Raw genomic sequence first — 19,152 nt, forward strand, 5'->3', positions numbered from 1 at the left:
CTCGTCGCCATCGCCACCGACGCCATTAGGATGCTCGCCTTCGCCGTCGCTGCCGCCACCGACGCCGTCAGGCTGATCGCCTTCGCCGTTGCCGCCCCCCCTGTGAGCACAACCCCTCCCGTCCCGTGCCCCCTATGCCTTGTCCTGCGCGGCCGCCGCCCCTGCCATGGTGCCGCGTGCCGCCCAGCCGCCACTGCCCTGCCCCGCCGGTGCCACCGCTGCCGCCATGCCCATCTGCCCCGCCGGCGCCACCACTCCCGCGCCCCTGCCTTTATTAGTTTAATTATTTTTTCATATATATATAATGTATGTGTGTGTATGTCGCTATATGTTTTTGTTCATATGTTGCAATATGTTTTTTATTTTTATTAGTTTATTTTTTTGTTCATATGTGATGTATATGTGTATGTGGCTATAATGTATATGTGTATGTGATGTATGTGGCTAGAATTTGCTAAATATATATGTTAAAAATGTTTTTTGTTCATAGAATGTTTTTTGGGCATGACGAAGTCGTCCAAAGTTATTTTGGAATGGTGTCCGGATAGGATAATTTGCCTTTTTGTATGAATTTCAGCAAAGGCCTTCCAAATAACGATATTTGGAAGGTTCTTGCTGAACTTTGTACCAAAAAGCGAATTATCCTATCTAGGACTCCGTTCCAAAATAACTTTGGAGAGCTTCGTACCATCAAGCACCTGTTACTTTCGCCTAATGATGAAGACATGGTTTTGTTGAATCCTTTGACACTAGGCAACCTCTCGACCCCTCAGCGGTTCTCTTGAACATGAGAGGAAGAAGAGGATCACCAAGGGGTCGAGGGTTCCAGGGTCGTCGAGGGTTCGAGGGGTCGAGGATCGCCGAGGGGTCAAGAGAGGTTTCCTAGTGTCAAAGTATTGAAGAAATCCATGGCTTCATCATTAGCCGGAAGTAATCAGGGCATGACGAAGTCCTCCAAAGTTATTTTGGAATGGTGTCCCGGATAGGATAATTTGCCTTTTTGTATGAATTTCAGCAAAGGCCTTCCAATAACGATATTTGGAAGGTTCTTGCTGAACTTTGTACCAAAAAGCGAATTATCCTATCTAGGACTCCGTTCCAAAATAACTTTGGAGAGCTTCATACCATCATGCACCTGTTACTTTTGCCTAATGATGAAGACATGGTTTTGTTGAATCCTTTGACACTAGGCAACCTCCCGACCCCTCGGTGACCCTCTCGAACATGAGAGGAAGAAGAGGATCGCCGAAGGGTCGAGGGTTCCAGGGTCGTCGAGGGTTCGAGGGGTTGAGGATTCCCGAGGGGTCGAGAGAGGTTTCCTAGTGTCAAAGTATTGAAGAAATCCATGGCTTCATCATTAGCCGGAAGTAACCAGGGCATAAAGAAGTCCTCCAAAGTTATTATGGAATGGTGTCCCGGATAGGATAATTTGCCTTTTTGTATGAATTTCAGCAAAGGCCTTCCAAATAACGATATTTGGAAGGTCCTTGCTGAACTTTGTACCAAAAAGCGAATTATCCTATCTAGGACTCCGTTCCAAAATAACTTTGGAGAGCTTCGTACCATCATGCACCTGTTACTTTCGCCTAATGATGAAGACATGGTTTTGTTGAATCCTTTGACACTAGGCAACCTCCCGACCCCTCGGCGATCCTCTCGAACATGAGAGGAAGAAGAGGATAAAAAAAGAAGAGGAAGAAAAAAAGAGAGGAGAAGAAAGAATAGAGGAGTTCTTCTCCTCTATTCTTTCTTCTCCTCTTTTTTTCTTCTTCTTCCTCTTTTTTATCGGGAACGAGGGTCGTCGAGGAACATAGATGTAGTGTCGTCATTGTCAATATACCCCCTCCCAATAGCTTCAACATGTGTGGGGGAGGTCGATATTACCCCCTCCTTGAAGCGTTGTCGAGGCCACCCCAAACCCTTGAAGCGTTGTCGAGGCCACCCCAAACCCTAGAGAAGTAGCGTCGAGGCCACTAATTAATATATATGATTCCTTACTATGATCAGGTAGCTACTTCTACGTTTGCCACTAATATATCCATCTGTCATGTTTGAATAATAATTGCCATGTTGTAAATATTTGTAGAAACTATGGACACCGCCCAAGACGAAGCAAAAGAAGCGTTGTTGAGGAACATAATCGCAAAAGGAAGTGATGCCGTCTTGTTTTTTCTCAACGACACCGATGGTCTGGAAGGAGAGGGTGAAGAAGCTGGCTACGGTGACCTAATGCTGGTGCAAGAAGAAGAACATGAGGACGGCTCCGGTGACCCAATGCCGGTGCAAGAAGGAGACCGTGATGACGGCTCCGATGACCGAACCGAGTCCGTCCAGGTATATATATTAGTTAAGCCTGTGCTGACTAGCTAATTGATGCATTCATTGTTTTGGTATATACACATATTAATTAAGTCTTTGTTCTTTTTTCTAGCCCTCCGGATCGAGCACAACTTCGGTAAAGAGATGAGGCCCGAAGAAAAAGTTGAGCTCGGATGAAAGGTTTGAGATCATAGCAATCGCGCCTGACGGCCAACCGATTGAACCCATCCGAACAAAGAACGCATTTGTTGCTCAGTGCGGGGTTCTGGTTAGGGACAAGATCCCGATCAGCATCCAGCAATGGTTTAAGCCGGCTACAGAAGACCCTGAGGTGTCTTATGTCAATGATATGCAGAAAAATGATCTTTGGACTGAGCTGAAGTCGAATTTCACCCTACCACCAGAGGATAATCCAGAGAACCTAGTTAAAGAGCAATTAATCAAGTCTTTTGCTCTTAAGAGGATGGCAGAACTATTCAGGAGGTGGAAGAAAGAGCTGAATAAGTTTGTCGAAAATAATGAGACACCAGAATTCAAGGGCAGATATGAGAAGATCAGAGATCACTGGCCCACATTTGTGGCCCACAAGACATTGGAAAAGAGTAAGAAGATGCCGGCGACAAACAAGCAAAATGCTACGAAGAAGAAGCATCACCATCGCACAGGGTCAGGTGGCTACCTCGTAGCCCGGCCTAAGTGGGCCAAGACTGAGAATGATCTGATTGATAAAGGGATCGAACCAGAGACAATTAACTGGCCGGACCATTGCTGGACTTGGTTCTTCGGGGCTGGCGGAACCTTGGACCCTGTAATAGGGAAGTGCATTTGGACGAACGATCAACTGGACATACCAGTCAGGAAGCTTCAGTAGTATATCGAAGCAGCGCAGCAGGGGACGTTCTTTCCAGACAAAGAGAATGACGAGCTCACAATGGCCCTTGGGAATCCTGAGCACCCTGGACGGATACGAGGCACGCCAGGCTCCATTCCGAGGAAGGTTGGGTTTCCGGACGCTGGCGGTTACAAATCCCATGAGAGGAGGAAAAAAGTGCAGCAGAACCAAATGCAGGCGCTGCAAGCAAGGGTACAAGCGATAGAGGAACGAGAAGAAAATCGCAGCAAACGTACTGCCAAAGCTTCCCCTGAAGCTACCCCGCCATCTCAGCGGAGAAGCAGCGTGGCTTCCACCGAGCTGCTTTAGCCGGAGCATGCCTTGACGGCTCCTGCCAGCTATCCCGTGGATGCTATCACAGAGTCTCAAAATTTCCACCTTATGATGCAATGGATGAATTTGAAGGTCAAGGCGGCTGTTGGCTCTGTTTATCCTACTGAACCCGGCGCAACTTTTCACTGCCGGCCGATTCCAGAAGGATATGCTAGGGTGATGGTGGATGAAATAACGGAGGGATTTGAGGACCTCCAGCTTGACCACCCTACCGGTGAAGGGGAGACTAGGTTGGGGTCTGCTCTGAAGACTCCATGCCTATGCGGAAGGAGCTCATCAACCTTCCGAACTGGACGCCTCCGCCTCCTCCTCCTCCGGCAAGTCAGGGCACTCCGCCTCCTCTTCCGGCGAGTCAGGGCACTCCGCCTCCTCCACCGCCTCCTCCTCCAGTGAGTGACGATCAGGGCACTCGACCGGCTCCTTCTCCAGCGCGTGGCGGCACTCCGCCTCCTTCTCCACCTGCGCCGACGCGCCCGAGCAGCCAGCCTCCTCCTTCTCCGCCTCGTCAGCAAGGGCGAAAGAGACTTGCCGCCGCTCCGGCTGCTCCGGCGCGTCCTAGTCCTTCTCCTCCGCCTCGTAAGCAAGTAAAGAAGACAACCGCTCCGTCTGCTCGGCCGGCGTCTAGCAGTACAGCCAGAGGTGGGAGGACATATAGATTCGGTCCTTCTCTGAAGACTCCAGAGAAGTTACCATACGAGAGGACCCCGGAGGAGAATGCCGAGATCACACGAACCAAAGTGGATGACTGGTTTGAAGGGTTGAAAGCAAAGAGACATCCACTTCCGGAGGAGAAGCTAGATCCGGTGAAAGCGAAGCGCACTCTGGCTACCCTGGCAAAACCACCCAAGTCTCCACCGAAAGGAAACTATGAGCGCATTATTAGAAAGGAATTTGCCGAAGTGGAGCAGTCGGGAAGTACTGTCAATGATCAAAGGCTGAAAGAACGACGAGCTGGGAAACAAATTGCCCAGCTCGGTGAACAAGCGAAGCAATCGTGTCCCCTGCTCAAGGTGCCTAGCCACAACGTCACTAATGATCCGAGGATGGTGCCCGGTTATTGCAATCTTGCAGATTACCTGCCCGACGATGTACATTATGAACCCATGGAGGTGCAGATACAAAGATACGAGTACGGGAAGCCTCTCGTCAAAGATGAAAGATCTCTATCAACGATGATGCGAAGATTGCATGATTGGTACTTGAAAATCTGCAGAGACTCTGGGGGGAGGAGTACTTTGTATGTGAAAGTTAAAAAGGAGCATGACCTCGTTGGAATTGAACTATTGCCTGTTCCATTTGAGGAGTTCTATCATTTTTTCAATCAATTGGCCCTCAATAAAACAATGGTCGCCTTCTATTGTCTGTAAGTAGTACTACTTCTGTCATCAAGTCTCTCTATATAGCTCAGCTCTTTCATTGCATGTATTTATAATCATCCTCACTATATTATGCAGATTGAAGATCGCCGAATTGAAGAAAAGACAAGTCGGTGATATTGGGTTCATTAACACATATCTCATAGATGCAACTCAGGTTAAATTTCATGCCGCAGCTACCGAGGCCAACTTGCTATGATCGTTGGTAATAAATGAAAACAAAGATATAATACTATTTCCTTACAATTTCAAGTGAGTGTTACTGTCTTGTGCGTATTCGGTTTCCCTTATATATTAGTCAAGGTTATAGTAATGTAATTGATGAGTTATGCATGCGTGTGCAGTTTCCACTATATTCTCCTAGAGATTAAGCTTGAGTAGGGACTAGTAACCGTCTTAGACTGAAGACGAAAAGATCCCCAGGACTATGCAGACATGACTCAAATACTCGAGCGGTAAGTTAAATCGATCATTATCTACCATATCAGCAACTTTGTTCATTTCCTGATATATCAAGTAATTGTTTTCTTTGTCTGGCAGGGTTTGGAGAAAATTCACCAGAAAAGCTCCGGGACTGCCGAAGGAGCTGCAATTTAGACACCCGAAAGTAAGTACTATAGTAGCATGTTCCGCGCATCTACTAGTCATTCAAGCGCTAGTTTCATCAATACCATTTGACATTCTTGCTTATCAGTTTGATTGACCTCTATTTCTTGTAAAGTGGTTGTGGCAGGAACAAGGGAATGATTTCTGTGGATACTACGTTTGCGAGTCCATCCGCCACACGACCTGTGAGCGGGGCTACACTGACGAACAATATGAAGTACGTAAATAACAACATTCACAATTTTATTTTATTACCATCATTTGTGTTGCGTTTCATTCATTCATATATATATATATATATATATATATATATATATATATATATATATATATATATATGTATTGACCCCCATCTTTAAATTAGATGTTTCGGAAGCGGGATGAACTCCTAGCACCAGCTCGCATGCGAGCAATTCAAGAGGAATTGGCGGCATTCTATCTTGACCACATGATCCCTGAAGACGCAGAATACTATGTGGACCCTGAGTCCGTATGATTATATTTGTAAGAGATAATTATTGTATATATGTAGCCGGTAGTGTCGGATAGATATACGACAACTTGTTGTTCGACCAATCTCTCGAAGAAGGAGAGGTGGTCGATATCACTTCTCTTTGTATGCATATATGTTCATGACGATCTTCTGTTTCCTTCGTTTGCTTACTAGCTAGCTAGCGTGTCTAGTCCTCTCTATACGTATGTATAATACGTAGCGTTGACCAAGCACAGACATAAGAGAGGACACTTATCTCTATTAATTATAGCTAGCTAACACAATATATGAAACACCTAAATTAACCCCCCAACCCCCCCCTTTCAAAAAAACCCCAGCCACAGAAATGCTGACGCATGGATGCCTATTGGTCCCGGTTGGTGCCACCAACCGGGACCAAAGGGTCTCCTGCCTGGGCTCCATGCACAGGCCACCTGGAGGGCCATCTGTCCTGGTTCTGGATTGAACCGGGACTAAAGGGACAGGGCATTAGTACTGACCCTTTAGTCCCGGTTCCAGAACCGGGACAAAAGGCCCTTACGAACCGGGACAACATGTCCTTTTTCTACCAGTGTAGATCTATCAAGGAGAGGGGAGGGGAGTAGTGCGTGCGGTTGGGGGATGAATTTTTAGGCGAGGGAGGGCGCTGCACGAGGTAGGTGAACAACAACCCACGGTGTTATGCCTCCATTAATGGATGCAGCTGAATCCACATGATCACCTCAGAATCCAAACAACCACCAGTCGCCGGAACCATGTGTGAACAACCATCGACCACTTGCACTCAAAGGCTAACATGCCGCAATTACACCATGCGTGTGCTATTGAAGGCACACGACATTCCAGGGTGTCGCACGACTTACGTAAGCCACCATCACAATGTGGCACAATTGTACGCCGTGTGTTCTGTGATGACACTCAGTGTAGTGCTATGTACACCGAGCCCTTTGTATGGGCCCGGTGTCTTTTTGGTGTGTCACAGCGTACGTGGATGTATGCCGAGCCGAATGGTTTTGCTATGAGTTGCATACTAGACACACAACTTATAGCCTTATACGTCATGTGGCTAATAGAAAATGCTCAGCGCATGTGTGAACACAAGGCAAAAAATGACTTTCATGTAGCGATAATGTGACCTCGTCTCATGCATCATGAATCAAACACGGACGTGTAATACGGATCGATGAACTAAAGGGTTGATATGCATACCTCATACAGTTTGTGGTTGCCAATTCTAATGCTTCTCCTTAGCCATAGTTCCTATTGAAAGATGAATTTGGCGCAACCTACAACTTCTTTCCCGCACACCAGTTTTGATAGTTGGTATATTCACCATAGAGCCATCTAGAAGAATGCATTTTGAAAAGTGTTTGTGTCTCTCTGAGTTTTACAACTGGCATGAAATAAGTAGGGGAATTTGTTATACATATTAGTGGAGTAATCCATGGCACTTAGTAAAGAAATAATGATATATAGTCCTAACATAGAAGTTGAGTGTGATTCACTTTGAAAGAGAAGTAAGAGTGACTAGGAAATCAGTGTTGACGCTATATGAAAAAATTTCAACGGTTTTCTCCACTAGTAATGTAGATAATGTAACTTGGAGAAACTGTGGTTTTGTTGTCCTTCGTTTCTTCACTTCTTTTGTTTCAAAAAATAGGCCAAACCCTTGTTTTGTAGTAGAAGGGACCAAACAGGTTCTGACGGCCCACAACTCGACGGTTTTTTAAACCCTACAAGTTGATAGAGAACTAAGAAAATAATAATCCATTCCAAACAAAATGGTTAAGAGAAGCAAACGTGGCATCCCGTGATTTAGCTAGTGATGCAAGAAGAAATGTACCTTAATTGGACCGAACTACCTAACTTTTTTGTACCAATTTTGATCGACGATGCAACATGCTTACTAGACAATAAAGTCTATTTTTGTAGTAAAAAAATCAATCTAAGGGCTTTCTCTCTCAAGAAATGACACATATATTGAAGTTGCCACGACAAGAAAACTAACGAATGCCAATATTCAATAAAACAGTCACAAACACGATTCACCAAGTAATATGATCTGATAATAATTCAACAAAATAATCAACAACACGCGCCTCCATCATCAACAATATTACTAAAACAAAAACAATATATTGAAATTGCCATGACAAGAAAACTAATGAAAGGCAATATCCAATAAAACAGTCACAAACACGATTCCCCAAGTAATATGATATGATAATAATTCAACAAAATGGTCACCAACACGCACCTCCAGCATCAACGATATTACTAGAACAAAAACAAAGGGCTATGCACAACCCTGTGGACGATGTTTTGGGGCGAGGACGCAGGGGTGATTGATGACCCACAAGTATAGGGGATCAATTGTAGTCCTTTTGACAAGTAAGAGTGTTAAACCCGACGAGGAGCAGATGGAAATGGCACGCAGTTTTCAGCAAGGTATTCTCTGCAAGCATTGAAATCTTCGGTAATAGATAGTTTGGTAGAAAGGTAATTCGTAACGAGTAACAAGTAACAAGTGTAACAAAGGTGCAGCAGGGTGGCCCAGTCCTTTTTATAGCAAAGGACAAGCCTAGACGAACTCTTATATAAAGCAAAGCGCTCCCGAGGACATATGGGAATTATCATCAAGTTAGTTTTCATCATGCTCGTATGATTCGCGTTCGCTACTTTGATAATTTGGTATGTGGGTGGACCGGTGCTTGTTTGCTGTCCTTACTTCAACAAGCCTCCCACTTATGATTAACCCCTCTCGCAAGCATCCGCAAATACGAAATAAGAATTAAGATAAATCTAACCATAACATTAAACATGTGGATCCAAATCAGCCCCTTACTGAAAGGACATGCGGTGCCCCCATGTGTGGTTTTGGTAATTGTTGACAATCTCTATGGACTAACGGTTGCCTGGAGTTATATTTGAAGGATTTGTCCAGAGGATTGTCTTGAAGTCCATGTATTGGTTTCAAGGAGTTTATGAGATGACCAAAGTGCTTTTCAAGGAATTATCCAAAGATTGGTCATGTGTGAGTTGAGATGGCCAAAGTGCTTTTCAAGGAATTATCCAAAGATTGGTCATGTGTGAGTTGAGCTTATTGCATGCATGTCTTCAAGAAGAAGATTGTGTGATCATTCATGTTTACCTTCAAGACATCATCCAAATGAAGAGAGTTGGAAAGATTCAATGTTGATCAAGACTAAGTCAAGAGTGAATCAAGTTGATCAACTCACAAAGCATAGAAGAAGTACCGAGAGGGATCAAGTGATCCCATGGTATGGTAAGCATTGTCCATTACGCTTTGTGTACTAACCCATGGTCTACGTGAGAGTTCTTTGTGGGGTTAGGTATGTTTCCATGGTCTTGCGTCAAGAGGAAGATCTCATACAACCCATGGAGGATGACATCAAGTGGTGATCGTCATCAAGTTTGCAGTGTGCAAGTTCAAGTGGAGCAACTAGAAGAGTGGCTCACCCATAATGGAGTATGGGGGAGCAATCAAGCTTGAAGCTTGTTGTCCATTGTGGTGTCAATGGAATTGTGGAGATGTGCCAAAGAGTGGCTCACCCATAGTGGAGTATGGGGAAGCAATCAACTAGTCTTCATCGAGCCAACACAATCAAGAAAGGTGGTCCAACTTGAGGAAGTCAAGATTGTCATCATCTAGCTCAAGTGGACTTTGTGCAAGGCAAAGGTTTGCCCTTGATAAGTTTTCTATTTTACCGGTCTCATAGTGGTAGTAGGGAGACCGGGTTGTAGGATCGATTGCCCTACTATCAAGGGGGGCTCTCTAGGGAGTAGCTTGATCGCATCAATAGTCGAGAGCTCAAACCATTGCATCCTTGCATCATATTTCTTGGTTCTTGTTTGGTTCCATTTGTGAGTCTTAGAGCTTATGGTCATCTTGATGACGAGCTTGAGTTCATCGAAAACGGAGTTCGCATGCATCTTCTATGATGTTTTCGGTGTTGGAGGTTTTACCAGTCTTATCCGAGGAAGGGTTCTCACCATTTTATTATGGTCCTTTTCTCATTTGCTTCTTATTGATATTTCTCTCAAGATTGTGTTAGCCCTTGCCATTAGCTTTCCAACAAACTTGGTTTCGTTGAATTCGGAACTCGTATGCGAAAGTTGTGGCTGTTTTGATATTGCCTGTTTTACACAGAGAGGTTGTACCGCCCCATGGAGAGGTTGTACTGCTTGACCGGTACAACCAGTGTTTGGAGCGGTTGTACCACTGCAGAATTGGTCCGGAGGTTGTACCGGTCATGTACCGCTCTACCACCGGACTGGTCTCTGTTGTGGTGCGGTTGTTGGGCGGTTGTGGGCCCATTGTACCGCTTATTGCCTGTTACCAGTTGTACCGGTGTTCATAGAGGTTGTACCGCTCCTATGTTATTCTGTACATAACGGGCAGATTCGTGGGGACCTATTTAAGGGGGTCTTCTTCCCCAATGGTTCCCCATCTCTTGAGCTCGTTTTTGCCCCCATTGTTGACCTTCTTTGAGCTTGCTAACTCTCAATCCCTCCATGGATTCTTGCTAGTTTTTGAGGGAAAAGAGAGAGGAGATCTAGATCCACATTTCCACCAATCACTTTCTCCTCTATGTGAGGGGAACCCCTTGGATCTAGATCTTGGCGTTCTTGGTGTTCTCCTTCTTGTTCTTCCTCTCATTTTCCTCCCTAGCATTAGTTGCTCCGGTGGGATTTGAGAGAGAAGGACTTGGGCACTTCGTGTGCCCTTGCCATTGCATTTGGTGCATCGGTTTGAGTTCTCCACGGTGATACATGGAAGTGAAGTTTGAGAAGCTTATTACTCTTGGGTGTTTGGGCACCCTAGAGCTTGTTCCTCTTGGGTGCCTTGGCGCCCTAGACGGTTGGTGTTGTTTGGAGCTCAATCATTGTGGTGTAAAGCTCCGGGCAAGCGTCGGGGTCTTCAATTAGGTTGTGGAGATTGCCCCGAGCAATTTGATGGGTACTGGTGACCACCCCCAAGGGTTGCCAAAGTGTACGGGTTCGGTGACCGCCCCCAAGGGTTTCCATTTGTACGGGTTCGGTGACCGCCCTCAAGGGTCCCTTAGTGGAATCACGGCGTCTTGCATTGTGCGAGGGCGTGAGGAGATTACGGTGGCCCTAGTGGCTTCTTGGGGAGCATTGTGCCTCCACACCGCTCCAAATGGAGATTAGCATCCGCAAGGGTGTGAACTTCGGGATACATCGTCATCTCCGCGTGCCTCGGTTATCTCTTACCCGAGCTCTTTACTTATGCACTTTACTTTGTGATAGCCGTATTGTTTCTTGTCATATATCTTGCTATCAGATAGTTGCTTATCTTGCTTAGCATAAGTTGTTGGTGCACATAGGTGAGCCTAGTTGTTTTAGGTTTTGTGCTTGACAAATTAACCGCTAGGTTTATTCCGCATTTGTTCAAGCCTAAATCGTAATTATTTTAAAATGCCTATTCACCCCCCTCTAGGCGACATCCATGATCTTTCAATTGGTATCAGAGCCTCGTCTCTCTTTGTAAGGCTTAACCACCTAGAGAGTAAAGATGTCGACTAGGGGATTAGGATTCTCTGACACTCTTAGTTTCAATGGCACAAATTTTGATGTTTGGGTAATTCGCATGCTTAATCTCTTTAGGGTCATGGACCCAAATTTAGAGAGAATTGTAGATATGGGTTTTTCTCATCCAAAGGATCCCCAAAGATTATCTTTAGAGGATGAGAAAAACTCTTATCTCAATGCTCAAGCTTCTAATGTGCTTTTCGATGCTTTGAGCAATGTAGTTATATTTCAACTCATGCCATTCCGGGATGCTCATGAGTTGTGGACGAAGCTTCAAGATAAATATGTAGTGTCCAAGATTTGTGGGGATGATTGTTCTCCCTCCACCTCCGGTCGTATAGTCTTCTCAACTTCTTCTACTTCACCTACATGTGGTTTTCCACAAGGTAATGATATGGTGAGTAGTGTTGGTCATTGCAATGATAATAGTATGCTTATTGTGGATGATCCTTCATCACTATCTTATTGCAATGCTCCTTCTTTGGGCTTTAACACTTCGAGCACTCCAAATGTTTCACATGCTTGTGTTCATAGTCCTTGCATATCATGTAGATATTGCTTGACTAATTCTCATGATGATATGTTTACTATGTCTTGTTGCCATGATAAAAACGCATCTATTTCCTCGAGTTGTTGTGCTAACAATGTAGAGGAAACCCAACACTCCATGGAACAAGATGTGGTCTTGTACGGTGCTTCAAGGGATCCTACATCATCATCGATTGCTTTTTGCCTTATGGCTAAGGCTTCAAAGGTATTTCCCACTTTTAATCCCAATATATCTTGTGATGATATTGATGATGGCAAGAGTGATGATGATGCTGATTATGATGAAGAGAATGATAATGTTGCCTCCTTAAAAACTAAGGGGGAAATGATTTTTAAAGCTCTTCACAAAAATAAACTTGCTCGTTTCAACTTCATGGAAATCATGTCTATTTCCATTGAAGGCAAGAAATACATTGAGGAGTTGGAATCTCATCTAGAGGAGCATGAGGTCACCATTGGGAAAATGTAAGCTCATGAGCGTGATTACGCAAATGAGATCGCGGAGCTATCTCAAGCTCTTGAACATGAACAAACCTCATCTAAATCTCTTGAGGAGACCTTTGCTATAGAATTATCTAGAATAAAGGAATCTCATGATAGAGCACTCAAGGTGGCCAATGTTTTTGAAACTAAAAATGCTAAGCTTGAAGTTGCTCATGCTAAACTCCTTGAGGATTTTGAGCACCTCGAAAATGGCTCAAGGGTCATCAAGGGTGAGCTCATCAAACTCACCGAGTCTCATGATCAACTTGAAGCTTCTTATTTAAAAGAGCTTGCCAAGTTGTCCTCTCCTATTGTTGTTAATGATGATGCTTGTGCAACTCTATTACTTGTGAAGCATCCATTTTGAAGGAGAACGTTGAGCTACGGGCTCAACTTGAGTTGCTATCTAGTAATTATGGGAAATTGGAAGAAAGCCATGAAAAGCTCTCAAGCTCTCATGATGATCTTCTAGTATCTCATAATGTGCTAAAGATAGCTCATGAGGCCATGCTTGCTAAGGTAACATCTAGTGAGCCTCATGTGGATACTAGCACTACTTCTAGTCAAAATGCTATATTGCCATGTGCTAGTCCTTGTAATTCATCTACTCACAATATTGGTACATCTTGTGATGAATTGCTTTCCTTGCCTTGTTGCTCTAACGATGAAGCTTATACTTCCTCTAGTACTTGTGTTGAGACTAACCATGTAGAGAAAATCAAAGAGCTCAAGGCCCAAGTCACTTCTTTGAAGAAAGACTTGGAAAAGAGTCATGAAGGGAAATCCACACTCAACAATATCTTGAGTGTGCAAAAATCCCCCAATGACAAAGGTGGACTTGGATTCAACTCCAATAAGAAGAAGAAGTCCAAGGTGAACAAAAAGAAGGGCTAAGAACAAGTCAAGAATTCGGCCAAGATTGTTTGCTTCAAGTGCAAAGTAGAAGGGCATCATGTTAGATCTTGCCCATTGAAGAAGAAGCCCATTAGTGACAAGCAACAAGGGAAGCGGCCTCAAGTACACTCTCATTCTCAACCTCAAGTTGAAGAAAGGCCTCTTCCCAAGAAAACTCAAGCAAATGCTTCTCAAGTTGAGAAATCAAGTGAGAAGAAAGTAAAGAGTAGACGTTGCTACCTATGTCGTGAAAAAGGTCACGTTGCTTCTTCATGCACAAATGGTACCTTATTCAACCCTATTCTAATTGATGATATCTATTCTCTTGGGAAGGATAAGGTTGGCAATGTGTTTGCCAAATTTGTTGGTGCTCAAAGTGGTGTCAAGAAATGAACCATTTGGGTAGCCAAGCCTATTTTGACTAACCTCTTAGGACCCAACTTGGTTGGGGACCAACTAGCTCACACTTGATCAATAGGTGTTGTTGGAGGTCATTGGAGACTTGGCTACATTATGAAGAATTAAGGGGACTTCATCATTCTTATTGTCTCAAGCCAAGTCAATTGAATCATCAAGTTTATATCTTATATCCAATGTGCCTCCTTGCGGTAACTTGTACTTAAATTGCTTACATTGAAAGTTACTTGCCCCCTTGCATGTTGTGGTTTTGTACCTTGCATGTGCTTGTATATGTTGTGCTTCCAATTTGCTTATCTTGAGAAATCAAGTATGTGTATGTTGGTTTGCACATCATGTACGTGTGTGTTGTGTGTTGAGCCTTTTTGCATCTTGTTCTTTTCTTAGTTGGCTCTTGTGAGAGATTAATGGAATATCCCATTATGGGGGAGTGATGTGCTTTGTGCACCGCACAATCCTATATATGTGTGTACATGAGTAATACCATCTAGTATTGATATTTCAAGATTATCTAGTCACTATGTGGTATGTCTTCTCATGAGAAAATCAAATTCTATATTGTCCATTAATTATCTCGTGTTGGTTCGTTATTTTGCCTCTTGTTTATCTTTAATTGATATCACATTATGGGGGAGTAATATGATATGCGTATATTACTAGCCTAGAAAATGTGTATATTTGAGATATTTTCACCTAGAATTGATATTGCAAATTATCTTGTTCCTAGGTGGCATGTTAGCTCTACAAGTTGCAATTTGCTTTTTGTTTGGTGTGAAGATCGGATATCCTTGTTATCTACCACCAGGAATTATTCCCAAATACTTCTTATCTTTTGACAATTGGTACTCACTTATGTGTGGTAGAAATTATTGATCATCTTTACATTGGCCTTTGCTTTTATTTGCTTTATCTCTTTCCTAGGGTTGTGTCAACTCCCATTGTATTCCATACCACTTGTGGATCTTGTTAATTTCTTGACCTTGTCTAGTGTTTTCTAGATATAGTGAAAGTGGTGCTCCCACCTCGTGCATTTTGTATTCAAATGCAAATTCTCTATAATGCACTAGTCTTGGGGGAGCTATCCTATTCTCTATAAAACACTCATCTTGTGATCCTTATCAAGTGTGTGTTTGTGGAAGGCAGGCCGTTTCTTTTTGGTGCTTTGTACCATCATGAAACTTTGTAGAGGGCTTGGTTTGCTTGGAACCATTCTCTCTTTTGGGAGTTTGACATCTTTCTTTTTGAGTGTATCAATGGATATCTCATTCCTTGATGTATCTTTTATGGATATCCTCCAAGTGATGATTTATTCATTTGGTATCTTTTCTTCGCTTGGTATTTCTTTGTCTTTTGGTCTCGGTTCTTGAAAGTCTTGAGCATGCATATTTACTTCTTATAGTTTCTTTGGCATGTTTTCTTTCTTTGACCCAATATATAGGGGGAACTCCACCAAGTCTCAAATTGGATGAGATGTGCATGAAATTCATTTTCATATCTATATGCACATATTTATGTGGAGTTTGTCCTATGTGTTGTTGGTTCTCTAACTCTTTGGTCTCAATGAGTTTGGGTACCATTTTGTTTGTGTTGTTGTTCTAGGAACAATTGGAGATACATTGGATGCTCGGCTCACTCACAAGGAAGGTGTTGTCATCATGTGCTTATTGGAGTCGAGCTAGGATGATCAATGAACTACTATCTACCTTCAATTGGTATCTACTACATCCTTCCAATGTTAACTCGGTAACAAGTATCTTCATATTCTTCATGCACACATTTCCTGCATCAACCTTGTGTAGGTTGTATCATGGCATGTTATTCACTCATTCTTGTGATACTTGTTCCCTTTCTCAAAGCATCCCAACAATGATCTCTTGTTGCTAGTTGTGATGTCTTTGATGGGTGTGTGGTAGGAATTCATTTATATATAATAAGACCATATCTAGCCATGTGCTATGCTTCCAAGCAAATATCTTATTGGTATATGTATGACCTCCCTTTGGATATCTTGTTCCTCGTGTTGTAACTATTTCGGGTGTACATCCTTCTTTGTAGATATATATCATCATGATTTCGTCTACCTAGAATCTTATACACTTGAGATAAGTTGCATATCTAGTTGATATCATTTGTTTCACGTCCACCTTGTCTTTCTTATGTTATTTCTTTGGTGGCTCCGTGAAAGATTTTGCCTTGAGTGTGTGTCTTCTTTCGTTGCATCTTGATGCTCTTGTGTGTGGTGAAGATCATTTTCCTCATGCTTATCTTTACGAGGCTTTTGCCATCTTAATTGGTATCCCTCGTCTTGATGAGGCTTTCATCTTCTATCTTCACCACGGGATGTCACAAGCATAGGTTCTTTATATGCTTATTAGTAAGCTTGTGAACCCATTTGCTAGTTGTGTGTGGGAATGATAGGCCTTGCACCATATGCCTCATTCTTTCAAGACTTTATTGATGCTTAATGCTCATCCGTACATTAGTCTTCTCAAGTGCATTGCCTTGACTCACACACATCATTTTGGTTGAGCCCTTTCTTAAGTTGTCTCTTTTACTTGTTGCTCAACCATGTGTTTGTTTCAAGTACTAGGCTTAGTTTCCTATATGCTCACTTGCACTTGCTGTTAGTTTCTATTGATTTTGGGGGAGCTATGATCCTATTGTGTGCACTTTGTATCCAAATACAAATATTCTTATGTGTGCACAAATCATGGGGAGCTTCTCTAGTTTCTATAGAACACTCCTTTGCTCATATCATAATATCCTTTATTCACGTGGCTCGTAGGATCTTTGGTCTAGTTGGTTCAATTGGTATCTTTTGACAGCTTGCTTCAATTGGTATCTTTTGGTTGCTTGATTGCTTGTGACTCTCTCGGTTATGTCTTTGTGGCATATCTTCCTTTAGCAATCTTGGTGCCTCAATATAGTTAGTCTCTCTCCAAGTATTACCTTTGGATATGTGTATGGCATTCCACTCTCTTGTTGAGAAATACACAACTTTTGGAGGAACACCTTTTATATTGGTCTTCTTAGCTTTTCTCCCATTTTGGCAATCGATGCCAATGGGGGAGAAGTTTCAGAGAGTTTTGTGGAGAAGTCTTCAGAGCTTTCTCCTTGTTTTAGTTTTGTTCCTAAGCATTTGCATCTCATATACATGCATTTTTGGTTGTTGCATTACATGGTGATGCATAATTCCTTATATAAACTCTCTTGAAAGTGATTGTCATCAATTACCAAAATGGGGGAGATTGAAAGGACATGCGGTGCCCCCATGTGTGGTTTTGGTAATTGATGACAATCTCTATGGACTAACGGTTGCCTTGAGTTATATTTGAAGGATTTGTCCAGAGGATTGTCTTGAAGTCCATGTGTTGGTTTCAAGGAGTTTATGAGATAACCAAAGTGCTTTTCAAGGAATTATCCAAAGATTGGTCATGTGTGAGTTGAGATGGCCAAAGTGCTTTTCAAGGAATTATCCAAAGATTGGTCATGTGTGAGTTGAGATGGCCAAAGTGCTTTTCAAGGAATTATCCAAAGATTGGTCATGTGTGAGTTGAGCTTATTGCACGCATGTCTTGAAGAAGAAGATTGTGTGATCATTCATGTTTACCTTCAAGACATCATCCAAATGAAGAGAGTTGGAAAGATTCAATGTTGATCAAGACTAAGTCAAGAGTGAATCAAGTTGATCAACTCACAAAGCGTAGAAGAAGTACCGAGAGGGATCAAGTGATCCCATGGTATGGTAAGCATTGTCCATTATGCTTTGTGTACTAACCCATGGTCTACGTGAGAGTTCTTTGTGGGGTTAGGTATGTTTCCATGGTCTTGCGTCAAGAGGAAGATCTCATACAACCCATGGAGGATGACATCAAGTGGTGATCGTCATCAAGTTTGCAGTGTGCAAGTTCAAGTGGAGCAACTCGAAGAGTGGCTCACCCATAATGGAGTATGGGGGAGCAATCAAGCTTGAAGCTTGTTGTCCATTGTGGTGTCAATGGAATTGTGAAGATGCGCCAAAGAGTGGCTCACCCATAGTGGAGTATGGGGAAGCAATCAACTAGTCTTCATCGAGCCAACACAATCAAGAAAGGTGGTCCAACTTGAGGAAGTCAAGATCGTCATCATCTAGCTCAAGTGGACTATGTGCAAGGCAAAGGTTTGCCCTTGATAGGTTTTCTATTTTACCGGTCTCATAGTGGTAGTTGGGAGACCGGGCTGTAGGATCGATTGTCGTACTATCAAGGGGGGCTCTCTAGGGAGTAGCTTGATTGTATCATTACTCGAGAGCTCAAACCTTTGCATCCTTGCATCATCATTCTTGTTTCTTGTTTGGTTCCATTTGTGAGTCTTAGAGCTTATGGTCATCTTGATGACAAGCTTGAGTTCATCGAAAACGGAGTTCGCATGCATCTTCTATGATGTTTTCGGTGTTGGAGTTTTTACCAGTCTTATCCAAGGAAGGGTTCTCACCATTTTATTATGGTCCTTTTCTCATTTGCTTATTATTGATATTTCTCTCAAGATTGTGTTAGCCCTTGTCATTAGCTTTCCAACAAACTTGGTTTCGTTGAATTCGGAACTCGTATGCGAAAGTTGTGGCTGTTTTGATATTGCCTGTTGAGGGAGTCCTGGATTAGGGGGTGTTCGGGTAGCCGAACTATACCTTCAGCCGGACTCCAGGACTATGAAGATACAAGATTGAAGATTACGTCCCGTGTCCGGATGGGACTTTCCTTGGCGTGGAGGGCAAGCTTGGCGATGCGGATATTCAAGATCTCCTACCATTGTAACCGACTCTATGTAACCCTAACCCTATCCGGTGTCTATATAAACCGGAGGGTTTTAGTCCGTAGGACAACTTCATCAACTCCATATACAACAATCATACCATAGGCTAGCTTCTAGGGTTTAGCCCCCTTGATCTCGTGGTAGATCTACTCTTGTACTACCCATATCATCAATATTAATCAAGCAGGACGTAGGGTTTTACCTCCATCAAGAGGGCCCGAACCTGGGTGAGACCTTTCTCCCTAGACAGATCTTCGTCTTCGGCGGCTTCGCTCTGCGGGCCAATTCGCTCGGCCACTTGGAGCAGATCGAAAGCTACGCCCCTGGCCATCAAGTCAGGTTTGGAATCTTAAACTACACGGCTGACATCCGCGGAGACTTGATCTTCGACGGATTCAAGCCACGGCCAAGCGTGTCGCACTGTC

The 19,152-nt window shown here is 43.3% G+C and overlaps 1 pseudogene; it reads right to left on the minus strand.

Annotated features, from left to right (window-relative positions):
* Positions 1 to 132: 132 nt before the first annotated feature.
* The window catches only part of LOC119299158, a 51,794-nt pseudogene continuing 32,774 nt past the window's right edge, over positions 133 to 19,152 (minus strand).

This window comes from Triticum dicoccoides, chromosome 5A, assembly GCF_002162155.2.
Source record: "Triticum dicoccoides isolate Atlit2015 ecotype Zavitan chromosome 5A, WEW_v2.0, whole genome shotgun sequence".
Lineage (NCBI taxonomy): Eukaryota > Viridiplantae > Streptophyta > Magnoliopsida > Poales > Poaceae > Triticum > Triticum dicoccoides.